The following is an 11,447-nucleotide window of genomic DNA, read 5'->3' as shown; positions in this document are numbered from 1 at the left end:
AAGGCAGATGTTTAACTGACTGAGCCCCTCAAGTGTTCCTATACACCATTTTTAATTTTTTGAAGAACTTCCATACTTCTTTTCTATAATAATTGCACCAATTTATATTCCCACAAACAGTGCATGCAGAGTCCTTTTTCTCCACATCCTCACCCAACATTTGTTATTTCTTGTGTTTCTATTTTAGTCATTTTGCAGGTGTAAAGTGATATCTCATTGTGGTTTTAATTTACATTTCCCTGATGATTAGTGATCTTTCCATGTATTTGTTGGCCATCTGTTTGTCCTCTTTGGAAAAATGTCTATTCAGATCCTTTGCCCACTTTTTAATCAAATTGTTATTTTTCCTATTATTATTGAGTCTTATGAGATTTTTTATTTATTTATTCATGAGAGACGGAGAGAGTGAGACAGAGAGGCAGAGACACAGGCAGAGGGAGAAGCAGGCTCCATGCAGGGAGCCTGACGCGGGACTCGATTCCAGGTCTCCAGGATCATGCACTGGGCTGAAGGCGGCGCTAAACTGCTGAGCCACCAGGGCTGCCCCAAGATATTTCCATATTTTGGATATGAAACCCTGAAAGAGATTTTAAATTGTGGCCAGTTACTTCATTCCTTATTGGTAACTTTTATTTTCCTGTCACCCTCACATTATATTGAATATGTATCTAATCATAGAAACAAAGATCAAAACTAAACTTAAAACATGGAAAGAAAAATAGCAACTAAAAACCCCATCTGCCAGTGATGAGCTTGCACTCTTACAACTGCAATGCAAATAGTTCTGATCCTTTGGGAAAACAATTTGGTAATTTGCATCAAGAGCCATAATTATGTTCCTGCCCTTTGACACGGCAATGCCTCTCAGGAATTCTATCCTAAAGACAGACTTCAGTAGAAGGAAAACAAAAGTCTATAGACACTAAGATTGTCAGTGCAGTATTACTTTTACTAACAAAAACTGGAAATAATCTCAGTGCTGAACGACTTCCACCACCCCTAGTTCATTTCCCAGAGTTAGGAGTCTCTCATGTTCTGTCTCCCTTTCTGATATTTCCCACTTATTTTTTCTCCTTTCCTCCTTATTCCCTTTCACTATTTTTTATATTCCCCAAATGAATGAGACCATATAATGTTTGTCCTTCTCCAATTGACTTATTTCACTCAGTGCTAGGGTCCACCAATAAATGAAACAGGAATAAAAGGTTCAATTCATAATGTTAAATGAATAAAGCAGAATACAAAATAGTTACAATCAGGTAAAATTGTCTTTATATGGACACAACCTAGAAAGGACTATAGAAAATTAAAATTTTTGCATTAGGACAGTGGGCCATATTATAGTTTCTCCCATCCCACTTCAACGTGATTATTGACTTTAATATGTGTTTGTTTCAGGGGTGAGAGTGGGAAGGAGTTGAGGAAAGAATTTTAAATATCAGCCCTCTTTTTTTTATAAATTTATTTTTTATTGGTGTTCAACTTGCCAACATATAGAATAACACCCAGTGCTCATCCCATCAAGTGCCCCCCTCAGTGCCCATCACTCAGTCACCCCCACCTCCCGCCAACCTCCCCTTCCACCACCCCTAGTTCATTTCCCAGAGTTAGGAGTCTCTCATGTTCTGTCTCCCTTTCTGATATTTCCCACTTATTTTTTCTCCTTTCCTCCTTATTCCCTTTCACTATTTTTTATATTCCCCAAATGAATGAGACCATAAAATGTTTGTCCTTCTCCAATTGACTTATTTCACTCAGCATAATACCCTCCAGTTCCAACCACGTTGAAGCAAATGGTGGTATTTGTCATTTCTAATGGCTGAGTAATATTCCATTGTATACATAAACCACATCTTCTTTATCCATTCACCTTTCGAATATCAACCCTCTTAACATTATTTCCTAATCATTACCTTACAAGTAAAGCCAACTGAGAAATCAAATTAATTTTGTCTCTCAATACAAAGATATACAGCACCTGCACCTACTCATCCTATCCAATATGCATACTCCTATGCTTCCACTCCCCAGCCCTTCCTCTCCTTATCTACTGTGGCACACAGCAGGGCATAAAAGCAAACATACTCAAAAAAGAAAGAAAAAAAGCAGCAAACATACTCATATTTCCATCCCAAATATGCCACTATCAGCTGTGTGACTTTAAGCATCTTACTTTAACTTGTCCAGACCTTGATTTGTTCATTTCAATAATGGGGTTAATAATGGTACTTAACATTTTCAGATGGTAGGAGAATTAAATAAGTTCATATATACAAAGTGCTTAACACAGTACCTGGTATCATGTAAATGCTCAATAAACATTAGCTTCTGACAACAAAATTGGAATAATACTAGCAACTACCTCATACCTTATCAGGTTTATAGAAATGAAATGGAAGAATAAATTTCAAGCCCCTGGCCCAATACGTGCTAAATTTATGGTAGCTGTCATCAAAAATTGTTGCACTGGGCAGTCTCATCTGGTAACAAATTATCAGATGGTAAAGGGGCATTTAATGTGCATTGTGATCCCAAGTAGACTTTTATCTGGAGAGAAGTACCTGTTAAAATTCCTTCTAAGCAAGCACTATGAATCTTGGTAACCTGAAGGTCAAGGGGAGTGTGAGATGGTGACTCAGCAGGAAAACATGTGCAGAATAAAGATGAAGCTCTTTTTAAAAATATGAAGAAACTAGAAAATAAACAGAATAATTAATGCAGATTGTAGAAATTCATGGGGCAGCTCTCAAAGGAGTATGCTAAGAGGTCAGAGGCAAGCCAGATAGAAAACCTTAAAAGCAAACTTAGGTGAGTTGAGTAGAAGTGGTGGGGGGGTGAGATCTGAGTTCAGATGAGAAAGAGGCTAATAATAAGAACTAATCTATAGTTAGAATTTACTGTGTTAGGGATTGTGCTAAGCAATTCATGTGCATTAGATCATTTTATCTTCCTTATCTTATGAAGTAAATTTTTATTATTACTCCCATATTATAGTCTGGACCCAGGTATGTCTGACTAAAAACTTCAAAGTATACCAAGTCTCAAAAAAGTATCTTCTGGAAGTAAGCCACTGAATCATGTTTAGAGTGTTCAAAATTGAATTCATGATCTTTTTCCAGGGACTCCATCCTTTGTTCTATACTTCTCTTTATAGGACCACCATCAACCCAAGCCAGAAACTGGGGAGCCACTCTTGAGTGTTCATTCTTTACTTAATTAGCCATTAAGGCCTTCCAGTGTTACTTCCTAAATATTTTTCAAATCCATCTTTTCCTCTTGACTTCCTGCAATCCATGCTTTCATTTCTTCTCCTATGTCTACTATCCTAGTAGTGTCCTATCTGGGCTTCCTGCATCTAGTTCTGACTTCCTTGTAATCTATCCTACAAACTGAAGCCAACATGATCTCTTTTCTTTTACTTTCATTTTTTGTCCAAAGTAGTCCCTCTAAAATGCAGATCTGACCATGTAACTTCCCTACCCCCAAACTTCTAGTTGTTTCATTGTCTTCCAGTTGTCTTCTGAGTAATATCCATGACCTGACTCTCCATGTCCTCCTGACTTGTGCCTACTTCTCTGGCTTTCTCTCCTGTCACTCTATATCCACCGAACTTCATGTAGTTGCTTCTTAACGCACCTCACTATTCCATGGCCTCATGACTTTGCTTCCACAAGTCCTTCTGCCAAGTTCACCCTTTTCAATTCCTTTTCTCTGAGACTTTGAGTCTCAGGTTGGCATCAGTACCCACAAGAAGGCTTTCCTGACCATTAACTGTGCTCTTTTCTACCCTCTGCCTGCTCACCCCATGTCTGACCACTAACTACAATATATTGAAATGATCCTCATGGCTATGGATTATGCCTTGTTCACCTTTATACCCCAGAAACCTACTGCATCCCTGATCCATAATTAGGTTTTCATATATGTTTTTGAACTGTTCTAAGCACTTTGAGTTCTGTATTGAAGTACTGCTTAAAGTATAGAAGCCAGAGAAACCTAACAGAAATAACTACCATTTATGAAGCATATATTGCATGGTGGTCTCCAACTCTGGCACTCACTAGTCCCCACTCTGTCTTATTGTTCTCCATAACTCTTATCACCATCTGTCATATTATACATTTCACTTACTTTTTTGGTTCTCAAAATTACCCCACTATATTGTCAACTCCATACAGGTAGAAATATTTGTCTTTGCCCATTGCTATACCTTCAATGTGTATAACAGTGTCTAGAACATAGTAGGTTCTCAGTAAATATTTTTAAGTGAATATAGAGGGTAGGCACTTCCAGTGTACAATTCCATTTAGTACTCACAACAACCCTGCAAGGTTAGTATTAATGTTTCTATTTCACAGGTGAGGAAATTGAAACTCCTCATCACCCACATAGAGAATGATAATATTTTGAGAAAACTGTTTATTTGTTGAGCCCATAGATTCAAAGACGATTGATTCAGAGATCAAAGTCACAAAGTCTGGGGATGCAACAAAAATATGAGCCCAATGAAATATCAGTTAATAAGTGACTCTCTGATAATCTGAACTAAATAGAAAGACTGTATATACTCTCCCCCCAGGGAGAGACTGTATACTCTTACATAATACAAATAAAGTCAGTTTTGCAACCTGAATAGCTAATTCTATATCTGCTGTTCTAAAAGAATCTGGGGGGTTGTGAGGAATTTCATAGGAAAATTACGAGGCAAGGCCATCAAGACAAGGGTACAATTTTTGCATACAAGCTAAAGATTTTCAGAAAAAAAGTTTATTTGTGGTACGGAGGATTAGGGTGCCTGCTTCACAGCCTCTGTAGTTTACAAACCACACCTGCCTTCATAAGAAGAGATGACAATCAAGCATTTTGCAAAAGGTCTTGCAAGGCTGCCTCTAGTCAGGGTCTGGAATTTAACTACTGTGTCTAGAAATTGGCCAGATCTCAATACAGATGACATACGTCTAGAATTTTTAAATTCTACCTCAAGTTTTGGCCTCTTTAATCCAAGCTTAAGCGTTCGCTCCTTCCAGCCCATTGAAGACTTACTTTTGAGTTTCTGACCTATTTTTAGTCTAGATAAATTAAGAAGGGCGAAAAACACAGGTTTAGGACAATCAGAGTTGTTCCCATGTATTCTTGAAACTCTTTTTATTGCCTCAGAGGGGAAGAGTTTCCTAAATTTTACTAAGATGATCCAAAAGTAAGATATTTTGTGTCAGCCCTCCCCCAAAGAAAAATACCTGGCATTTGTATCATAATTTATTTTTTATTGAATGATTTCACTATACTACGGCATTTTAATTATTACAATCATTTTATAGTGGAGGAAATGGTGGCTCAGCAAAGGCATATAGCTAGATGAAGGCCATACAGTTACAAAATGATAGAATTTGCCTTGTGAATCTTAAGTAATAGCAAATCCTAGCCTTGCACATCTTATCGTTCTCAAAAAAAATTTGGATTTAAAAAATATTTTTATTTACTTATTCTAGAGATGGGGGGCAGAGAGAGAGGGAGAGGAGAAACAGATGCTCTGCTGAGTGCAGAGCTCCACGTGGTGCTCAATCTCACGACCCTGAGATCATGACCTGAGCCAAAATCAAGAGTTGGAAGCTTAACCAACTGAGCCACTCAGGCATCCCTACATCCTATTTTTTATTAGACATCTCCATTTGGATGTCCCACAAGCTTTTCAAGCTCACCATGGTGAAAAAACTCAACTCATCATCTCTATTCCCCACCATACAACTCTTGCTCTTTGTCCATTCCTTATCTCAGGGGATGGAGCCTTTATCAGTTCTGGTGATCAAGTCAGGCATTTGGGAGTTAACTTTGACTTCTAGTTCCATGATGACTCTTGAATATGTTTCCTCCTCAATAACATTCTGCCTCACTACCCTATCCCAGATTCTAATCTCCTCTCATCTGAACGGGTTCAATGAATTCTTCATTGTTTTTCTTGCTTCTATTCTTAACCTGCTTCATTCTCCAAGCCAGAAGGACCTTTATAGAGCACAAACTAGATCAGGTCATTAAAACGTCTTTATAACTTCCCATTGCCTTTAGGCTAAAATATGAACTCGTTAGCTTAGCCTCACATCATCACTCCTTTCTCTCTACATTCCCTGACATGAACCCTGCATTCTATTGACAAAAACTTTTAGTTTCCTGAAAGGTATATGAACTGAGTTCATATTTATTTGGCACCTATTATATGTCATGTCATAGCTAGCCTAAACATAACATCTCTTACAATTTAATAATCAGCAACTAACCTATGTGGTAGATAATGTCATCTTTCCCCTGTGACATGAAGAAACTGAGACAAGGAGAGGCTAATTAACTTACACAAGATCATGTAGTTAATAAGTGGTAGATTTTAGATTTGAACCCATGAAGTCTGGTTCCAGAGTCTGTTCTTTTTGTATTTATTTTTATTTTTTTTTCAGAGTCTGTTCTTGACTACTATCTTACCTCTTTCACTTTTTTCTTTCTGCCAAGAATGCCTTTCCTCCTTCCTATTATCCATCAGGCTAACCCCTTTAAGACAACTCAACAATCTTCCTTGGGAAATGTTCCCTGACCTCTCCACATTCCTTTGCTACTTCTGATCCCCACAACTGGCTAAATAAGATATATTTCTTCTGGCTTCTCCTAGAACTCATGCATTTCTGTAATTATAGCACTTGGAAAATAGTTTACATGTCTATTCATGAACTTCTTGAGGGCAAGAAGCTTGCTTTAGTCACCTTTTATCCCAGCATGCATGTAACACAGTGCTTGGCACATAATAAATATTTGTTGAGTAATTATTCTTCTCCGAAAGATCTCCCATAAATAATTGGGATGAGTTCACACTTGCCAAAACATGCAAATCTACAGGTGACATCCTTCACTATTCTGGAGCCCTGAGAACCTCCACAAAACTAAGCAGGGAAGGATTCTAAGGATGGGATGGATCATGAGCTATATTTTTTAAAATGTTTTATTAGGATATATTTTCAAAAGTATAGAAAATTTGTAAGAATAAGAACTGTAGGGATGCCTGGGTGGCTCAGCGGTTGAGCGTCTGCCTTCGTTCGGCACAGGGCGTGATCCTGGAGTCCCGGGATTGAGTTCCGTGTTGGGCTTCCTGCATGGAACCTGCTTCTCCCTCTGCCTATGTCTCTGCCTCCCCCACCCGTCTCTCATGAATAAATAAATAAAATATTTAAAACAATAAAAGTTTATAAAAAAAAGAATAAGAACTGTACAAAGAATACTCATAGACCCTTTACTCAGATTCACCTATTGCTGTTTTCACCATTTTCTTTATCATTTGCTCACTTGCTCATTCTATCCATGTGTATGTATCTATCATCTATTTATCTATCTATACAGTTGACCGTTGAACAACCTGGGTTTGAACTGCATAGGCCCACTTACATGTGGATTTTTTTGATAAGTACAGTCTAGTACTGTAAATGTATTCTCTCTTCCTTATTATTTTCTTAATAATATTTTCTTTTCACTAGCTCACTTTATTCTAAGAATACATTATGTAATACATATAACATAAAATAGAAGTTCATTAACTATGTTATCAGTAATGCTTCCAGTCAATAGACTATTAGTAATTAAGTTTTGGGGGACTCAAAAGTTATACTCAGACTTTTGACTGTGCAGAGGGTTGAAAGTTGTTGCTCCTAGCCCTGTGCTGTTCAAGTGTCAACTGTACATGTATCATAGTTTCTTTTCCCTAAACCATTTGAGAAAATGCATATATCATGGCCCCTTTCCTCATAAATACTTCAGTATTCTCTTATATTACCACAGTACAGTTATCAACATCATTAAATTTAACATTGATATGATACTTTAATATCATCTACTTTCCATATCCTATGGATGGAATAGTCCATATTCCAACTGTGGCAATTGACTGTCCTTTTTAGCATGTTTGTTTCTGCCAGTACAGAATCCAGTCTAGGATCAGGTATTGAATTTAGTTGTCATGTATTTTTACTCTCTTTTGATCTAGAACATTTCCACAGCATTTCTTTGTATTTTATGACATTGGCATTTTTGAAGAATACAATCATCTCCATTTATGTTTTTAAAAAAGTATTTTAAAAAGTATAATGTATCTCACTGTATTTGCCTGATTTTCCCTCATTGTTAGATTCAGCATATATATTCCAGGCTGGAATACCATGTAGATTATACTATGTCCTTCTTAGGGAATCACATATGAAGGTAGATAATATCCATCTTCCCCTTCATTGGTCATATTAATTTTGATCACCCAATCAAGATGTTGCCCAATACTTTCACTGTACAGTTACTATTTTATCTCTTAAAATCTGTGGGAAGAAATATTAAGAGCCTGAAAATAACCCACTTCTCATTAAAATGTCCCTAGATTTAGTATGCATGGATCCCTACCTGAACAAATCTTTACCATGATAATTGCAAAATGATTTTTCCCACTCTAGTACTTTCTCCACATAAACCAGTGAGTCCTCATTTCTACTATAAGCATGAGCTCTCCCTTCGCCACCTTTATTTATCTGTTATTACTATTAGCTCATGGATTCCTATTTTTCATGAATGGTTTATAATTCATTACTGTCCTTAATTATATTGGTGCTTAAATTGTTCTATATTTGGACAGTGGGAACCCCCTCAATCTGGGTCCTGTGTTCCTCTGATATGTTCTATCATTCTTCTTGAGCATTTCCTTACTTTCTGGAATAATAAGATGTTCCAGGCTCATTTTGTACCTACACTGCTCCAACTAGAATCAACCATTTTCCCCAAAGAGCTCTGACTTCTTTTAGTAGGAAATGATATCAGAGTTGAAGATCTGGGCAACAGATTGAGTTGAATGACAGAAAGCACTATGGAAACTGGCCAGATGGGCAAGTGCTGTTCTAGCCATGAGGAAATGAGATGAAATGAGATAACAGGGGTTAGAAGATGTTCTCAAGGTTATGTTTAGCTACCATGGCAAACATTGTAGGTGGTTCACATGACAGCCCCACATTCTCTCTCTTTATGCTAAAGAAAGAACTCAGAGTTGTTCTCTGCCCAGCCCTGGGAGATGAATCATTATTGGTTTAGGCTAATCATGGCAATCCCATTCCCATTTACCTAGTGAGGCCTATTGGTGAGCATGTGACCCACTCTGGTTAGTGAGACCTTAGGGAAAATCTATTGTGGTATTTCTGAAAAGATCATACTTTTTGGTAAAAGCTGCAGGCCTTGGAAGAAAACAGCCTCTTTGTCTCATGCCTCTTTTTTTTTGCTACCTAGAATGTCATTGTTTGAGCATGTGATCTTTAGTGATGTAGCAGTCATCTTGTGGCTGGCCATTCATCAATTCAATAAATATTTATGGAGTGCATTCTATGTGCCAGGCAATGTTCTAGGTACTGGGGATACAAGAGTAAACAAAAAGGATTAAAGTCTCTGCCTTCATGGAGTTTACATTCTAACATGGAAAAGAGGAAGCAAATAAATAAAATATATGATATACCTTATGGTGACAAGTGATAGAAAAAAATAAAGCAGGGAAAGAAGAAAGGGAATGCTAGAGGTGAGTTTAATAGAGTTATCAGGGACAGCACAATTAAAAAGGAGTTATTTGAGAAAAAGAATGGCATACTTCATGAATTCAATTATTTTTATACAGAGGCCATGGTAATCTTCTCTATTTCATTTCAATTTTAAGGAATATGTGCTGTTGAAGAAAAAGGAAACATTGTTAGACACCTAGGATGGTAGAGCATAAAGATGGAGAGAGCTGGGTGATCTTTGATGATATCATTGAAGTGCTGAATTAAGCAGCTTTGGAACTGACTTGCTTCCATACTTCTTGTTATGTGAGATCATGAAATCTCTTTATTGTCTAAGTGACAATTAGTAAGATATCTATAGTCACATCCCAAAGCACTGTAACAAATACAGGGATTATTAAGTAAGTTTGCTTGGCTGGCTCAGAAAGCAGGTAAAGGGCAAGCTTTGTGATTTCAGGTGTGCAATATTTGGAAGATGGCAGTACTAGAGTTGTAAAAATCATCGTTTTGCAACCATTGTGGCTAAGACTGGTGTAGGCAAAGATCAATGGACACAAATCTGGGGGATATTTTAATAAGGAGAAGGTTATAGACTGGTTAGAGAGTCAATGTTAAAGACTGAATGTTACCAGGGGTCCTAAGATGAGAATTATCAATCTGGAAAGTTGAAGAGAGAGAACATGAGAGCATAAAATTGGAAAGAATAAAGGTACTAAAAGAAAGAAAATTATGTGGGAGATGGAAAAGAACACAAAGCAAGGGAGAATAGCCTTTGGTGTAAGTCTTGGATTGCAACTTTAATTCTGATAGTCGTTGACTGGGTGACCTTGGGTGAGTAGCTTCATCTCTGAGCTTCAATTCACTTGATATAAAATGAGGGCGATGATGCCTGCCTTAAGGTAAATGTTGGATGACTAAATGAGGTAATTTATATGAAAGTTTCCTGGCATATAGCAGGTTTTTAATAAGTATTAGGGCTTGGTTAACCATATCAACATAGCATAGTGAGTATACATGTGGTCTCTGAAGTCAGTCTGCCTCAGTTCAAAACCGTGCTCAGCCACTTACCAGCCAAGTGGCTTGGGCAAGTTAAATAACCTCTAGGTTTCAGTTTCTTCAACATTAAATAGTGATGATAGTGATATCTGCCTGAGTAGTTATATTAAATTAGACTCTACACCTAAATGTGAGACCTGAAACCATAAGACAGAAGAAGAAAACATAGGCAGTAATTTCTTTGACAACAGCTGTAGAAACATATTTCTAGATATGTCTCTTGAGGCAAGGGAAATTAAATCAAAATTAAACTATTGGGTTTACATCAAAATAAAAGCTTTTGCACAGCAAAGGAAACCATCAACAAAACAAATAAGCAACCTACTGTCTGGAAGAAGATATTTGCAAATGATAGGTCTGACAAGGGGTTAATATCCCAAATATATAAAGATCTTATGCAACTCAACAACAAAACAAAAACAAAAATAAGAACAAAACAACAAATAGTCCAATTAAAAAATGGGCAGAGAACCTGAATAGGCATTTTTCCAAAGAGGACATACAGATGGTTAACACACACGAAAAGACGTTCAACATCACTCATCACCAGGGAAATGCAAGTTAAACTTTACACCTGCAGAGTGACTGAAATCAGAAACACAAGAAATCATGTGCATTGGTAAGGATGTGGAGAAAAAAGAACACTCATGCACTGTTGGTGGGAATGCAGGCTGATACAGACACTGAAAAACAGTATGGAGATTCCTTAAAAACATTAAAAAGTTACCATATAATCCAGTAATTCCACTACTGAATATTTATCCAAAGAAAAAAAAACCATTAATTTGAAAAGATATATGCATCCTTATGTTTATTGTAGCATTATTTACAATAACA

At 37.0% G+C, this 11,447-nt stretch overlaps 1 pseudogene; it reads right to left on the bottom strand.

Annotated features, from left to right (window-relative positions):
- Window positions 1–9,628: 9,628 nt before the first annotated feature.
- LOC144309294 (U6 spliceosomal RNA) lies at window positions 9,629–9,729 on the bottom strand (annotated as a pseudogene).
- Window positions 9,730–11,447: the final 1,718 nt, after the last annotated feature.

This window comes from Canis aureus, chromosome X (genome assembly GCF_053574225.1).
Source record: "Canis aureus isolate CA01 chromosome X, VMU_Caureus_v.1.0, whole genome shotgun sequence".
Classification (NCBI taxonomy): Eukaryota; Metazoa; Chordata; class Mammalia; order Carnivora; family Canidae; genus Canis; species Canis aureus.
This window is presented reverse-complemented; position numbering and strand designations above follow the sequence as displayed.